Here is a 17,726-nt window from a genome sequence, read left to right as displayed (position 1 = left end):
ACTATCCCAGCAAAAGCTGTTCTCACTGAAGAATCAAGCAAAGTTTCCATGGACATCATTAATGAAGAATATAGACTAAAGTCAACAAACATGCTTAGTATAAATCCATTGTGTGTAGTAATCTGAAAGGTGTCAGCCAGAGAACAATTTAAATCAAAATACAAGAGATAGCCATCTCTCTCTTTATTAGCAGACTTTACTGGATGCATCCATTAAGTCATGCAACATGTTCACATATTCCCATCTTCTTTGCCTGTCAGTCTCATCTTGTTCCTCACAAAGGATACTGAGCTCCAAATTATGTTGACAGAACAGGAACGGACAAACGACAGATGGATCATAACAAAGAACATGCCTAGAGCAAGGATGTCTGATATCTGAGAGCTTCCTTTTGGATGCTTTCCTTTTGGATAGAAGCTCTGACCCACTATTTACACCCCTATCCCAAGCTCTCCCACATAATTTTAAATGACAACTTTCCAGATGTTATCTTAATGAAGACTGGCCAGATTTATGGGCAGGATCTCGCTTAACTCCAAGCCATGCCAGTGTTTTGGCCTCACTGGAAATGAGATTAGGTCTGAGATTTGCACCAGGGAAAAAACTTGCCCTTCCATGCCAGAAATGGTCATGGAGAATTTTTACAATACTGTTTGTTTTTTTGTTAGCACTACTGTATAATATCAGTCTATTTGAGCATTACCATAACAGCACTTAAGTAGGGTAATAGGATAGATGAGACATGGCTGGAATCCACAAAAACACTGCATGTAAATGGAGACAGGCAAATAATTCACATCTAGACCAGCTCAACAGAGTTTTCCAGCTCCAGAAAGTGTTTGTACAACACAAGGTCAACAAGGCGTTCTGCATGAGCTGTACAAGTGTTGTTTCCAAGTTTTAAGAGATGTTAAAAATTCAGGAAATTTTCAAGATTTATTGTGTTAAATCCACCGTCTGACACTGTATTTGTGCACTGCCCATCACACTCAATAAAAACTGGTTCCAAAATGAAATTTGGAGGGTAAATAATATATTTTCCTTTCACAGTGTACTTTACTTCTCCCACATCCTTAGCACAAAATAGACAGAAACAATTTTTTTTATGAGTCTTTCCCTACTTGAATAGATCACAATTTTAATTTCCTCAAGTTTCATTGCAAATTATGGTTTCTTCAAATACTCACTTCCCAAGCAACAATGACTTTAAAATTGTTGGGAATGAGAGATAAATTCACCCTTTTTCTTTCTCCAAAAATCTTGTAATAAAGACAGTAGCATGCATATTTGTATATACAACTCACGTTTACAGTATAACCAATTCTATATGGCAGCACAGTCTACATGAAAAACTGACCTTAGCAAATCCCCCTAACTTTTATGACTAATCTAAAATGCACCATTATAGCTCTTTGAGATATTATCTGAACAGCAACAAAGAACAAAATATTCAGAATGTCATCGATAAATATTGTTCAGAATGTCATAGATAAATATTGTTAAGCACAGAAGAAAAAAAAATGTTAGAAGTAGGTGCTGTAAGATGACTTTTTGAGAAATACAGTTTACAACTGAAGTTGCCATGATTGTATCATACCAGATATTGAAAGATGGATTGCCTTCTGTTTTAATGTCCTGGAGCGAGACAGATTTTTATGGTCTGCTTCCCTTTCTGAAACAGGCTTCAAAAATCTTCTTAAAATTGATAATAAAAGCCTTAATGCATTGAGAACAAGAAATACCATGGTTTCAAGTGACATACCCTCATCTACACAACTCATGTTAAAATCTATATGTCTTCCCACAGAGAAGCTATGCATTGAAATAATACTTGGAGTAGACAGCTTCTAGCAAGAGAAATGCAGTCTTGGGAGTAGGAAATGCCCTCTTCTTTTTCACTTCTTATTCTTCTGCATAGCACAACATCTTCTGCCATCTAAAAGCAGTCTTGGAGCAGTCATAGTGATCCACAACAAGAAGAATATTTGTATCAAGTATGCTATACACATGCAATCCTACCATTTCCATCATAATCCAATGGAAATGCATGTAAAACTGAAGAGTTGGTAAGAAATCCACTTTCTGCAGCAATGACAACTATCTTGTTCCTACATGAAAGAAGGATCTGATTCCTGATTACTCCAATAATATATTTTAAAGTAAGAAATTATTTCATAAAAGAGATAATTGTTTATAATTAACAGGAGAATTTTTTCAATTTAAAATCATTTTCCCCAAAGAAGCAAACTAAAGAAAAACATGAAACTGTAAGAAACCAGCCAAATCACCAAGAAACAGAAAACGGAAACTTTTTTTCCCTTTACAGTGAAAACTGCAGAAAAAAAAAAAAGTTTAACATGTTTTAATGAAGTTCTTAGTGGATGTTTCTGAACATCTCCCCTTAAACATTCTCCCTCTGCTTGAGGCAACTAGACTCCAGGATCAGGGCATGATTCTCATCATGTGCTGGAATCCAGGAGCTACCCCCACAGGTGAGATCTCCTCCCAAGCAATACTTCTGGTGCCCTGTGGGAGATGCAGTCAGCCACAATGCTGCACCAAGGGAACACAGTGAAGCATTTCTAAATGACAGCTTTAAAGTCTCAAGCCAACATTTCTCACCACTCCCAAATGCAACAGAGAATACAAACAGCCTTACGGACCTGTATACGCAGAATGGCTATGGCCAGTGACAGGCAAACAACCATGAAGAAGCACCAGCTGTCCTTTCCTAAATGCAGCTGCTGTGTCCACACCCAGCAGACAAGCACAAGGCTACACTATCCAAAGCTCCCACTCAAAAACCAGCCTCCTATCACATGCCAGACTAGGAAAAAAAAAAAAAAAAAACAACCAAAATTAGCCATCTTTATTTTGAACTGAAGATATCTCAGCAGGACAGCCCTGGTTGGTTGCAGGGCTGTGCTGTCCAGCTCATCCAGGTGTTTTTTGGTAACAGGTATGTGAGCAATTGTACAAGAAACAGGGACTACAGCCCACACCCCTGGGAAAGATGGCTAGTATGGTTTTCAGACTGCATGGGGCCTCAGGAACAGCATGCTGCTAATGGACCAGGTCTACCGCAGCAGCTAGCACAGCCCAACAGGAACTGACAGGCACAGCAAAACATTTAGGCACAGAAGACACTGTATGTATTTTATAGAGTTTTACTTCAAGCTGGATATGGTCATATGGATTGTATTTCCAGAAACAACTCCAGCACATCTCTTAGTTTAGATTCATCTTAAAGGAATCCAACTGGCCCACCACGAACTATATGGAGATGGACAGTAAGTGGAACAACTGAAGCAGGGGCATCAAAAGCCCACTCCTGCCATGAACCACAACACTATAACTGTACAACCACACCCAAGAGCATCTGCGTGCAGAGGGACAGACTTTTTTGAGCTACTTTTTAGATACTCTTCAGATGTCAGTAAATCTGCACAGTAGCTTGAACCACTCACTTCTTACTCAGTAACTTGGAACTGCTCATTGAAACAATTCTAACTCTAGATCAGAAATTGGTAAACACCACTTTACCAATCCCAAATGGAAATTTACCAGTTTCTGATGATTGGGTCAGAATTATTATGTTATTTTAGCAATAGTGTTAGAAGTAAACCAGTTACCAGATTTATTAGCAAAACTCAAACAGGATTATTTATTACAAAAGATGATCTGGATCTCTGAGACTTACTCTTTCACAGAGATTGACAAATGGTGACTGAAACCAAGCATTTTCCAATTTATTGATGCCATTCACTGGGTACTTCAGATATTAATTTTTATCCCCACTTGATACTATGAAAAGAAACAAAAGTCTCCACAGTTAAATTCTTCAACTTTTCATACATTTTTTATATTCCCCATTGAAAGTCATGCACAGTCTATTTAAAAGATAAAAAAAGAAAATATATTTCAGCTAAACAAATCAGCTCAAAACCTTGGGTTAGCGGCATTTATTTTTCTGGCACTCTTGTGGAGGTCTTACTGATGCTTTTCACTGACACATCTTTCACTTACTTATCAGACTGCAATGGAAGACTGAGTGAAACTCCCTGCTACTACATGAACCTCCTCCCTGCACACAAGAGCTCTGCCCGAACAGCGGGCTGCAAGAGAGGTGAGGAGGCAAAATCCTACTTGCTTGAGGTTTCTCGCTCATCCTAGAACAGAGATTTTACAAATCATTCCTCTCTTTTCAGCTGCACAGTGATCACAAATCAAGAACTCAGGACTTCAGTTGGATGACAGCAGTTCATGAGGACCATGCAACAAAAGTGAGAGAGAGACAATTTGCCCAGAGTGTGAACACTGTCACAGCACCCTCATGTCCTGGCTCCCAAGGCAGGCACACTGCCATTCCACACAGTTACTTTCTTGAAGCGATTTTTGAAAATCTTAGCATCTTACTCCTAAATTTTTGCAAGTAATGAAGAAAGACCAGCGTGAGAAGCAGGAACCAAGTTTTGCAAGTGAAGTATCTGCATTAAAATACATCAAGCATTATGAGCAAATACTTCAGGCTGTCCATACTTTTTGAAGTTCAAGAAACAATCTAATCCCCTAAGGAAACACAGCATCTGTATTGTATTGGCACAGGTGGGAACACAAGATTCTGAAGTGATTACTAATTTCACCCTGGTTGAGCAAGAAATAGCCCTGAAGCAGCCTGATAAGCAACTTCCTAATTGGAGCTTTGAGCTGACATTGCTTGGTCTTGCACCTGCTGCTTCATGATTGTTGAGAGGACTGTGGGAGTCCTAACCTGGGGATTTTTCTCAGGGAATCTCTATCATTCGGCTGAAGTTCACCTGACTCTGCTCACTGGGATTTCATTGTTTTTATTTCGCCTCTTTCAGAGAGAGAGGAAAAAAATAAAAAAAAAAAAAAAAAAAAGAGAGATTTAACTTGTTATGAGCTGTTAATTTTGTCCTCAAAAATCCACCAAAAGTTATATAACCACTTTCACAATAGCATGCTAAAAATAAGAGCTGTTCAGCCAAATGCCACTGCAATTTTTTTATAAGACCTGTGCCTCCAATTCTGAAAGACCTGTGGAAACACAAATATTTCCTTAACTTTAGCAAAAAGTCAGTCAGGAGCTCCTTGTGAGACAGACATGAGTTTGTATAATCCTCAAGTTCAAGGTAAAAAAAAACCCCGAGTATCTGTATACGCACACGTATACTTCCAAGTCATGACTTAAAGTAATGCTATTCGCTCTTGGAGCTGATCCCTCGTGGGGTTTCATAATCACAAACCATCATTAACCCAAAGCAAAGAAAGAAAGGTACAAAGGGGCACAGGTTTCAAGCACGAACTATTTTTTTTTTCTGGTTTGTCTTTCTTTTTCCTTTGCGGGGCAGCGTGGGGACGCGACGCACGACGCTCCAAACGCTGGGCAACCTGGCCATCCAGGTGACTTCCCAGGGCGCTGGGAGCAAGGCAGCCAGAGCTCGGCGCCGCTCTCGCTGAGTTCGCTCCGTGCCCCTGCCAGCGCCCGCGGGCGGCGAGGGCTCGGACGCGCCGCTCCCCGAGGCGTGCGCGGCCCCGCCGAGCTCCCCGCGCCGCGCCGGGACGGGCCGGGCGGGCGGCAGAGCGGCGCGGGGCTGCGGGACGGGACGGCGCTGCGGGCTGTCACCGCACCGCGCCCGCGGGGCCCGCCGCCTGTCCCCAGAGGGGCGGTAGCAGGGCAGGGGAGGAGGAGAAGGAGGAGGAGGAGGAGGAAGGGAGCGAGCCGGCCGCAAGAGGAGCGGTGCCAGGTCAGGGCGCTGGGCGCCCCCCGGCCGCCCCATACCTGCACGGAGGCGGGGAAGGGTCCGCAGCGCGCTCCGTCCGCCGGCTATAGATCCCAAGGGGCGATGAAGCGGGGTGGCGGTCGCCGCCCTCTGCCGCTGCTGCCGGTGGCGGTGGTGCGAAGCCCTCGCCGGCTGCAGATGCCCATAGGCGCTCGGTGGGGCCAGCGGTGCGCGGAGAGAGCGAGGCAGCTGTGCCGGTCCCGACGGCCGCGGGGAGCGCGGCACTGGCTCGGCGCAGCCACTGCCCGAGGAGAGGATCAAGGCCCCGCTTTCGATTGGCTCCGGTGGCCAAACAGCTCACACCGGCCTGCCCGCCCGCACGCCCGCCCGCCGCCTCCCGCCCGCCTCCCCTCCGCCGCCGGCCGCCCCGCTCCTCCCGCCGCCCGCCGGCTTCCCAACCTGGCGGGCACTGCTAGCTCCGCTCGTTCCCCCTCACACCCTCCCGCTCCCCCACTACGCCCCCCCCCCTTCCCTAAGACGACGTCCAATCCCTTTGTTTATGTAGGGACATTCTCACCCGGGGTCTGACAAAACACCCTCCTTCCCTTCGCATCTTCCTCCGAGAGCTGAAGGACCCGCAACTTTAAGCACTCGTGACATTTTATGTCATGCTCAATATTCAGACACGTTTGTTCTCTGAACATTTAAGAAAAATATCCCTAGCCGGTAAAATTGAAAGCATGCAGTGCTTGATCACCTGAGGGCTAAATCTGAGGTAGGACAAAGCATTCTTTGCCTGAGTTGAGTTTGCTTTTCTTACTCTATTTGGGCTCCTAGCCTCAGCTGGGCTGACTACACGTCAAATCTCAGCATGCACAGAAAATAGAACCAGGATGGCTCCTTGTCCTGAGTCTCAGGTTATTCACTCTCAGCGGCTGTGGTTGTCATTCCTTGGTGCATCTTTGCTGTTGGTATTCCTCTTGCTCAGGATGACTTAAGTGACCTGTGGAAAAGTATTCTCCCTCCTGCAGATGTGCTGTAATCTTACGGCAAATCTTAGACCTGTCTTATGGGCAAAGTGGCGAGCCTTTGGTTTGACCCTCTGTTTAAACAACTTACAGTTGAACCAGATGAATAGGTCCTGTGGGTTTTCTCAGTGCAAGAAGATGTTGTAATACTTCCAGTAAGCATGCTGACAAAATTGCTTATTAAAATTAGGGAGAACAAAATGATGAGTTGTAACAGATGCACTCTTAATTAATTCAATGACCTGCATTTAACTGATGCTGTTGAATTAAGCAGCATCTATGCTGTTGCTACATCAGATGCCACTAAAAGTCAATATTGATCCAAATTTGGCAGATTGAAGCTTTTGAAACAGTGGATGGAGTTGCAGAGATACCTTTGCATGACACCAGAATGTACATTTCTTAATGGTGACCTCCATAACATTTTTAATTGATTCTGTATTTAATTAATTTTTTTTTTCCAACAAAATGGTATGCTATTTTTCATTCCCTATAAAACATGCATATTTTTGTCTCTTTGGGGCATACAGAACTAGTTAAGAATGGTTTTGTTTATATTTTGTACAGGCAAAAGTCAGAAAAATAAAAATAGAAATATTGAGAAATATATAAACCCAGAGATATTTAGAAATATCCATACTTGGAGTATAATCCATCCCCCATTTTAAAAGCTTTATTAGCAGAAACGTCCCTCAGTGAATTCAGTAAAGCTACACCTCTGGAACTTTAGTTACCACCCAAGAATAACTAAAAAATCCTGTTTCTTTTTTATTAAATGTTTTTCCTTCACATGTTGCTGATTTATTTTTCCCTGGAGAAATGAAATTGCTGGTTTAGAGACCAAGCTACATTTCCAGCCATGGCCCAAGAGACACAGCAGCCTCTGCACTTCTGTCACACCCCCAGCCCTGACACCTCCATCACAGGCATGTCTCTCCCTGCATGCTCCTGATCCAAGTGACTGGCTGACATACACATATATATATATACACACAGATGCATACATACATGCACATACAAATACACATATATATATATATATATGTGTACACTGTCTTTCAGTATTTCCCAAGTCTTCACTCTGACTTTTTTCTGGGAAGAATGTAGACTCCATTTTCAAGGCCTCTTCTCAGCCTCCTGTTTTTCTCCCTGAACAGACAGGTATTTGTGTCAGAGGAAGGGTTACGGCCCTCCAGCTGAGCATTGGCTGAAGCAAACATTATAGCAGTCTGTTCCCTTAGGCTTCCTTCTAGCTACTAGTTTGCAATCATATTGTCTTCTAATTTCAATGCAAATTGTATATCCTGCTATGTGTTATTTGGGGGAAAAACCGTTGAACTCATTAGAGAAGTTTTCATGTAATATATTTGCCATACTCCTCCTTATGGACCAAGAACTTTCTTTGGTACAGATGACTTAGGACATAATAAGATTTTGTATTTGCAGAGTTGCTGCTTCCCATTAGCTATTTTCAACATTGTGTTTGTTTCCTTCTGTGTTTGGATTCCTTTACAGCACTGATAAGTTTCCCTCTAGTCTTGTTCAATTTAATAGCTTTTAACCTGTCTGTTTTATTTATGTCTGCTTAAGTGCTTATTTAATCTTTTCCCTTATAACTATAATGACCTTCCACAGGTTACTATAATCCTAGAAGGTATGTGGGGAATTTAAAGATTTAAAAGTCGTTTGACTTCATAAATAATTTTTATTTTCTCATTATGGGGTTTATTTTTAAACCAAAAATGTTTCATTTTCTGTTGGATCAATGATTGTTTTTCACACATATTTCTTTCACATATATAGTAGTAAGCAAACTGAGACATTTTGGATTCTAAACAACTTTTTTCTTTTTTTTACAGTTTGGTTAGTGAGAACTGCAAAGGGTCTTGATCTGACAGGGAAAATACACAGCATATTTATTCTTTGGTGTGGTCTAAAACTAGAATTTTATGCCATTAAAAATAGTTACTTATCCAGGTTTTTGTTTATATTTTAAAAACTGAAAGAGTTATATTCTGCAGATAGCATTTACCCAGCAATATCACTGTAAAGCACATTTGTATTGATATTGCTGCTTCTTTCCTCCACTGTGAGTGCCTGACTTCTATTATATGCTGTACTTAAACTAACAGACTAACCTTTTAATGTCCCCTGGCAATTACAGAGCCATTAATTCAGCAAGACGTTGAAGCCTATACCTACTTTTAATGTACAGATTTAATGACTATATTCTACTTCTGATGTGGCCACCCTTCAGGAATGACTGTAATCCGTGTCTTTTGTCTCACACTGAGACAAAACACAAACAACTGGTGCCCATCTCCTTCACAGCAAGGTCCGTATCTTTGTCATCACCACTACAGAAGCTGTTCTGCTTTGCAGCCCTGAACTCAGAGCTTGTCTTGATCTGTGAGCACATATGGCAGGAGTGCCTGCAGAGCACGAAGAGCTGTAGCACAGCCCCAGAGCCAAAGGAGGCTCGAGAAATGGTACTGTCAGACACATACCCCAACCTCATTTCTGCCCCAAGACACAATCCACAGTTACATAAATCAGAAAAGAAGAAATCTGGGAGATCTGGTGGTCCCAGCTGGTGATCATATGAATTATTCCTGTTTGTATATTGACAAATATATTGCACTGAATGAGCAGCCTGGTGATTTGTGTCAGGTTACACACATATCCTCCTCTCTTAGGCCCTGAGTAAGCGGTCAAGCTCTGCAGACAGGATCTGGCTCAGTACCCTCCTGGGAGATTGCTGTCCTGAGACTCCTGACTGTCCAAGGGATGCCATACCTTTCTGACTCAGGTACAGCCCCACAAACTGATCTCACTGCCTTACAAATACCCCTTTTGTTTCTTCATGGTTCCTGCCTCTCAACCAACCTGCATTGCCTTGTTCTAATCCTAGCTCATGTTTATCCGCAACTTTCAGTGCAAGCTCTTTGATTTCTTCACTTTGCTGTTGATTTGCTCTTTGGTTTGAGGTACCCATGATTTCTCAGTTTTCCTGGGTGCATTTCCATTTGGAGCCTTGGGCTGGTCTGTCCTTGGTGAGTGACTCCTGGTCTTGAGTTTCTTCCGTTTCAGTGGCTGGACCCACCCCAACTACACTCACTTAGCACAAGTATTCCACTTGTGGCTCCTTAATAACTTCCGTTCAAAGCCACCTTTCTGAATGGGAATTACAAAACATGATATCCCACTGTTGACGCGGAACATTTGGCACACAGCTTATCTGCACGATAACTCAGCCGCCGGTGGGATAGGTCGTGTGGGCAATGTCGGGTTGTGGCTTAGGAGAAGATGCAAGAATGCGGGAGAATGTGGCGTCCCTGCAAGATAAATCACACTTGTCAAGATCTTCAACGGCTCGTACTGTTTTCACAGACAATTAGGCACCTAAATGCCTTTGGACATAGTGCACCTGTTTTTTAGTTTGGAGTTCTTTCTAACATTGTGGATTTAAGCCAGGAAAGCACTCTAAGCAGCAGTAATTTTGATCCTGTTTTTTTCAGTACTTTATCTTTGCTATGTTGAAAACAACTCGAAAATATGTCTCTACCTAGACAGGGCAGCATCCCATCCCAGAACATGAGCAAATACTTCATACAACCCCCGATAAAGAACTTCATTAACATGGTTAAATGTATTCCTGGCAAAAGTGCCATCTCTGTATTTCACAGTCATCACGAATGAAACATTCTTAGTATTGCCTTGTTCTGACTTCAAAGATAAATTACCCTGTGCACACCTTATACACCTTAGAAGGAAAAAAAAGTGTTATTACATTTCTTTAGCTTCTTTCACTTCATTCCCATCAAAATTTCATTTAAAGTCTCTAGATGCCCTGAGCCCATCTATGTGCTCCAGGCACTCAGGCTTTCAGGTAGCTGAAAGTTGTTTCTGCTTTGTTTGCTCTTTGGGAGGAAATAATGGCTCCTCACACAACTACCTTTGAAAAGTCTCCAGAAGGCTCACAAATTCACTTTACCAGATTAAATAAGATTAGTCTACACAGGGCCTGAAGAAAATTTCTCCTTGATTGAAATTTTTTTTCTTCCCCGGGGATGATTCCAGCTTTGACCGATGAAGTGCCTCTCAACACTATCTTTAAAGCTATGGTTCATAAAGTCATGAACACTATAAAGCCTTTCAATTCTTCGAAATAACTTGAGCTACACAGAATCCTTCAAAAACTGCTAATGTAGAATGAAAGCAGTGATCTCATGTGCCAAAGCATCACACATCCTACATTATCTGTTTCATTCGCTCTATGACCAGTCTAGACTTTTGCTTGTAACAACTTTCAGTGACAATTAAAAGAAAAAAAAAATGTTAATCTCTCTGAAGTCTGGTGTTCTCCTTCTCTAAACTAACCTTAGACACTCTTTCTCCCTGTTTTGATGATGCTCTACTGGTTTTAGAGCAGACAATCGTCCCAAAATCTGGGGTGATATGAATGATGAAGTCACAAGTTAATCTCAACTCCATTCTATTTTCTCTGGTTAGATTGCAATATTATCTAGACAAAGAAGAGACATGAGTAGCAGAGAACAGAAGCCCATTTGAGATGAGTTCTCTTCCTTCTTCTCTGCCATGAGGAGCTGTGGGGACATCTGGATCTCTAGGGAACATCACTAAATAGGACCAGATAACCTCAAAATATTAGAGCCAGACCAGCCCTGTCATGTATGATTCACTTGCTGTATAACGCCTAATAAAGGCAATATGTGTGGAACCAGGAAGGCAGCCAATGCAGCTTCTTCCAAGAACTGTGAGTAATTAACAGGGTCTCTGGTTAATTTCTTTCATGAAAAAGTGTTGAGTGAGATTCTTACAAGTGGTACTTTTTGTGTGATGTCTCCCTCTACTCCTAAACAGCACAAGTTCATGCAACTTGAAAGGGAGAAAAAGTAAAATTCAAGTTTCAGAATTTGGGAAGAGTTTGTCTCCAGCTGCATCAGCTAGTGTATCTTTGCTTCACTTTAGGTCTTCATCTCCTGGTGGTTTTCCTCTCAAAATCTGGTTCTATAACCCAGCTGTAATTATTGTATCCTCATATAACATGCCCGAGCTTCTTCCTTTTTGAATCTTTAGCTTCTTCCTTTTTTGAAGTGTTTCAAATCTCTAGTGTTTCAGAGGAAAAATCATTCAGAACTTCCCTGAGATGAAAGAAGCCTAATTAGTTCCATCATGTTGCAAAGGAGAAGAAATTCACAAAAAGCTACATATTGTCCTTGCTTGTGGATCTCATGTCCTGCAGCTATGAAGAAGAGGAAAGCAAAATTCTCAGCCTGCTGTTACTGTTACACTTTGTAAGGAATGCTCCATCTTTTTTTGCTCTCTATGTACTGCAGGCTTCCCCTGGTACTGCCCTTGAAGCAGCCATTGCTGTCCATGACTGAGGTCCTGTCTCCTTTGAACTTAACAAGCACTTTTTTCCTCACTACAACAGACCAAGAAGGTTGTGGAAGATGTTTGAGCTGCCCAAAGCAAACAGAGCCTACCCCCACCCCAAGCAGCAGAAGATGCTCCAATCAAACAAATAAAATGATGGGTGGTTCCTTCTGACAGTGGGGCAGATTTTAAGTGACAAGAATCCTGCCAGGGATATGTTGAGGATGGAGTACATGTGATAACAATTTAATATGTGCATCACACAAGGCAGAAGTTAATATCCCTTGTTATATTAATATCACATGGCACTATTGAATTTGATATTTTAATTAAACCTAAATATATCTCACTGATAGTGATTGGCCCTGGATGTTTTGGGAAATACACAAGCATTTAACTGAAACCATCAGTTCAAACAAAAGACTGTGTCCTCTTCAATATTTCAAATGTATTATGAACATGTCAGCTAATTGTTCTGAAGAAATAATACTAAGCTGCTTCTGAATTAGTTGATGAGGTGACAGAGCACAGAATATCTTATAATGTAATGTTTGCCACATATGGCTGTCTCTGCAGGCCCTTGAAAACATAATGCCTGCTCCCTTTATGTTCAGCATCTTTGCTGGCAACATGGGCAGTGGGATTGAGTGCACCCTCAGCAATTTTACTGCTGCACCAAGCTGAGTGGTGTCACTGAGTGGCAGTGGACATGCTGGAGTGAAGAGATGCCATCCACAGAGATCTTGACACACATGAGAGATGGGCTGATGCAAAACTCATTGAGATCAACAAAGCAAAGGGCAAGGTCCTACACCTGGGTCCTAGCAATCCCAGGAATAGCTCCAGGCTGGGCAGAAAAGTAATTGAGAGCAGCCCTGAGGAGAAGGACTTGGGGGTGATGGTTGATGAAAAACTCAACATAAGCCAGCAGTGTGTGCTGGCAACCCAGAAAGATTCTCCAGTGCAATCCTGGGTTACATCATAAGGAGTCTGGTCAGCAGGTTGATGGAGGGAATTTTCCCATTCTACATTGCTCTTGAGACACCTCACCTGGAGTACTGTATTCAGTTCTGGTGTCCCCAGCATAAGGACATGGAACAGTTGGAGCAAGCCCAAAGGAGGGCCATGAAGTTTTTAAGTGGACTGGAGCAACTTCCCTGAAAAGGTGGACGAGACAGTTGGGGCTGTTCATCCTGGAGAGGAGAAGGTTTTGTGAGACTTCACATCAACCTTCCAGCGCCTGCAGGGGGCCTACAGGGAAACTGTCAAGGGGCTCTTCATCAGGAGCTGTAGTGATGGAACAAGGAGTAACATTTGCAAACAAAATTATGAAAAAAAAGGTTAGTTATGGTGAAGAAATTCTTTATAGTGAGGGTGATAAGATACTAGAACAGGTTGCCCAGGAAGGTTGTGGATGCCCCAGCCCTGGCAAGTGTTTAAGACCAGGTAGGAGAAGAACTTGGGCAACCTATTCTAGTGAAAGCTGTCCCTTCCCATGGCAGGGGAAGTTGGGACTTGATGATATTTAGGGTCTCTTCCTACCCTTAACATTTTATGATTCTAAGTAATTTTCTTAAGGGACTTTTTCATAATAGGAAATAAATAGATGTGATCAGAGACCATCAAAAGTGAATAACAAAAAAAAAATTGTATCACTACAAAACCATTTACTTGTGTTGGATGAAACAGAATGAACTGAGATTGGGCCAGAATAAGTGCAGTCTTTTATTTGCTGGAAATCTAGGAATATTTATATGTATTTTCAAGTGAAATATGTCGGTTTGAACAGCACCAGTTTGTTTTAATTGTACAATTTGACCATGAATTGAATTATTTTTGCCAAGTTGTGTTAATTTACCTGGCCAGTTTTATAAAATTTATGCACAGTTAATACTTAATTTATCAACTTCATGTAAATGATGGAATTCTTTCTTTCTCTTTGCTCCTAATGTCACACAATAATGTCTGTCCATTTCTGACTAAATTATCCATCAAAACTTTGAGAGATATATGTGCAGTAACTAATATAGCACATTGTTTCTTAATTCCTTCAGTTCCTTCTTTATTTTTTTGTTAGTTATTAAGAGATCTTTGTCAGCTCTGGGTGGATTCACACTGAAGTCTTCTTTTAAATAAAACATGATCCCAACTACTGTGTGTTATGCAATAAAAATTATGTATGTAAAGAGATACTACTTAAGGAGAGTGAATTTAAGGAAAAATTAAATAAAGATTTGTCTTTTCTTCTTCTTGAAGAGACAAGGAATTTCTCGGATTCAAGCTATGTCCTTTACCACAAAAATACAATGTCAGGTTCAAACTGATAAAAGAGCAGAACTAACAAAAAAAAAAAAAAAATCTCAAGAGCAAATCTGGCATCTGAAGAGTTCTATAACAAATTCTAGGAGCAAGGTGTGCCATCTTCCCACTCCAGCCATCCTCACTTCCATGAGGATGCTTGCTGCTAACCCAGCTCACCTGCCACCCTCTGGGAGGCTGAGCTAGAATCTAAATGAATGCAGATGGGTGTTCATTCTCAAAAATCAACTACCTTTTATTAACATTCAAGAAAACTATTGAGGGAGTTTGTGGTCTTTTGTGGTCTATAGCAGTCCACAGCTTCCTTGCAAGGGGAAGCTGAGGGGCAAGCACCAATCTCTTCTCTCTGGTGCCCAGGGACAGAACACAAGGGAAGGGTATGAAGTGGTGTCAGGGGAGGTTTGGATTAGATATTAGAAAAAGGTTCTTTATCCAGAGCATGGCTGGACACTGGTACAGGGAAGTGATCACAGCACCAGGCTGAGAGAGTTTGAGAAGTGCTTGGACAATGCTCTCAGGCACAGGGTGTGACTCCTTGCCTGTCCTGTGCGTGGCCAGGAGTTGAACTCGATGGTGCTTTTGGGTCCCTTCCAGCACAGGATATTCCTTGGTTCTTCATATTTTCTTAGTGATGGACTAGGATCATTACCAGAATAATAGACATCAAAGGTAGGGTGCTTCAGGTATCTATACCAATCACTTTGTAGTTATTCAATTTGATTATAAGATTTGATAACGAGACGTATTACTGTTCACATAGATGCTTATCCATTTTGATATCAATCAGAGATGAAATACACTATCTATTTTAATTTATGGTAAATTATGCAGGGACCAGGAGGCGCTCAGCCATAGGGAACGCAGAGCAGTCCAGGCAGTGCAGGTATGTTTATTATTTTACAGGCTCTGCAGCAGTTGTCATGAGTGCTTGACACTGTGTGGAAAAGCAGTGTACTTTCTCTAAATGATGTATTTGATTACAACCAAGTATTTATAAAGCTTCCAGCTGCAAAGAACTTAAGGATCTTAAGCAAGTTAAAAATGACAGTACTGCCATGTGTACTTATCTCTCTTTTCATGCCATGCTATTTAAGATCTGAATAATCCACTTTTCTATATATGATGATAATCCTGGGTAGGAATAAGGAGAAATTCACAGGCTAATGAAATAAGATTAGACCATTTAAATCATTCTGGAAACCAGAAGGCAATGCACCCCATAGTTATTTTTGTTCTAGTCCTAGATCTGTACTTTCATTTAACAACCTCATGAATCCTTTAGTTGAAAAGGAAGGCGTATGTTGCTCCTAGCAAGCCAGCTTACATAATTAGAAGTAAACAAACAAACTTCTGAATTTATAAGCATGTCTACAGATCTGTTTTCAATACCATCACTGTCTGCTTAAATGTTATGTAAGAGGGCAGGCTTAGTGCTACTCCCTCTAACCACAAGGAAATTCAAAAACATTCAGAGATAAAAGTTAGAAGTTCTGCTGCTCCTGAAGTGCTCTGGGTACGCATAGTGAGAAAATTACTTCATGTCATAAAGTATCATATGCTTCATTCAGATGTCCTGGACATCTGCAGTGGAAAAATGGATTTCAGATGAGCAAAACTCCATAGTGTAGCTATAGCAAGGGGACTTGCCCATATGCCTTCTAATTTTCACAATTTGCATAATTTTCTAAATCCAGGGCCTGTGGGAATGGAATAATCTGGAATTGGAGTGGTCAGGATGAGAAGAAAACAGACATAAGGAAAAGTCTGCGAAAGCTCTGGTCACAGAAGGATTTGACAACTACAAAGTTACATACAAAGACATGGAGAAGCAATAGGTAAAAGGTGCAGCATAGCACCTAGAAAAATGATGTGTTAAAGAGAAGGGGACATCACAATTCGCTGATGTATCAGTCCACTTTCCCCTGAAAGTTCATTGGGCTGGTGGAAAGAACTCAGAGAATATTTTAAGGACCTCAAATAATTAAAGTTTTGCTTATGCAATTTTTCATATTCTGATTAAGTAATGAAATTTTACTCAAGGAAGCCTCTGTGGATGGGACACAAGTACAAGTACTCATGCTTGATGCGTTAGACCACTCATCCACTCCTGGTATTATTTATGTTACTCAGGTAACATAAACAATACCAGGTAAGCATTGCAATAAGAATGCCAAATACAGAAACTATGAATGATCTGAAGTATATTCTTTTGATAAAATATAGCTGAGTGCCTCTAAATACTGATCAAGTCTGATGAATCTATAATTTGCAAGTGAACTTTGAATAAGTATGGAAAGAGTCCTAGAGCAAATTGTTATCTATAGTAGTTCTTTGCAGCGTGATCTCTTCCCCCACACCTAGAACATATGTCTAAGATTGGATCATAGTTCACATCTCTACCACACACACACACACACACACACACACACAAACACGAACAAACTAACAAAAAAACACCACCCAGAAACTCCAAAACCAAGCCTCCTAAAAAACCAACTGAACAAACCAAACTAAAAAAAAAAAACAAAAACAAAAGAACAAAAACCACCACAATGTATTTTTTTCTTCTGTAAGAATCAAAGACCATAGTTTAAAATAACCAAAGATCAAAGTTTGTCTAAAGCTTGGCTTGGGTTTTCCTTTGGGTATGCGACTATTGTACCAACTTTTAAGTGCATGCTCAAAGAGAGAAGACAAGAGACATAATGCTTGAAAGTTAAGTACCTTACTTCACATTGACTTATTGCTTATCAAGGCCCAAGAGGAATCTTAAAAATCTTGAAATTCTCAACTCAAATCCATAGTTCTAGCTAAGCAATGATGATCTTTTTAATAAGATTAACAAGTCTAGATTCAAAAGTTTGAAGTGATGGATAATGTAGTAAGTCCTTCCCTGCTTATGCAATTCTTATAACTTTTATTTTAATCTGAATATTTCAAAACACAGCTTTCTGATACTGGATCTTGTTATGCCTTTGTCTGCTGGATTAAAGAGTTCTCAAAGCATTCCTGAAGTGGTTTCCTGAATGCTTTCCAATTTTTCAAAATCCTTTTGAAGGTGTAGATACTGGGGCTGGACATGGTATTCCAGCTGACAGTTAAGTTTCATTACCTTGAAATAAGGATTAACTGAGAAGTCAAAACTACATAACTTGGTGTAGTGACATTTCACCTTTGGTGACCTGGCTTAAAATCTGTGTTTGGTCAGCAAAGGAAATTGTTTTTCTAATCTTAT

At 41.0% G+C, this 17,726-nt stretch overlaps 2 protein-coding genes across 3 annotated transcripts in view; both read right to left on the bottom strand.

Annotated features, from left to right (window-relative positions):
* The window catches only part of GREM2 (gremlin 2, DAN family BMP antagonist), a 60,992-nt gene that overhangs the window by 35,447 nt on the left and 7,819 nt on the right, over positions 1 to 17,726 (bottom strand). The window contains exon 1 of one of the 2 annotated variants that reach the window (XM_054630410.2): positions 5,804 to 6,116. The exons of the other annotated variant lie outside the window; for it this stretch is intronic. The gene's annotated coding sequence lies outside the window, so the exon portion shown is untranslated. Of the gene's footprint in view, positions 1 to 5,803; positions 6,117 to 17,726 lie in introns of those variants that run through there. 2 annotated transcript variants of the gene reach the window in all.
* RGS7 (regulator of G protein signaling 7) overlaps positions 8,458 to 17,726 on the bottom strand; it is a 251,790-nt gene continuing 242,521 nt past the window's right edge. Inside the window, exon 18 of the transcript XR_013181404.1 lies at positions 8,458 to 10,107. The gene's annotated coding sequence lies outside the window, so the exon portion shown is untranslated. The remainder of the gene's footprint in view (positions 10,108 to 17,726) is intronic.

Source organism: Agelaius phoeniceus, chromosome 3 (assembly GCF_051311805.1).
Source record: "Agelaius phoeniceus isolate bAgePho1 chromosome 3, bAgePho1.hap1, whole genome shotgun sequence".
Classification (NCBI taxonomy): Eukaryota; Metazoa; Chordata; class Aves; order Passeriformes; family Icteridae; genus Agelaius; species Agelaius phoeniceus.
Note: the sequence above shows the minus strand (reverse complement) of the source record. Positions and strands in the feature narration are given on the sequence as shown.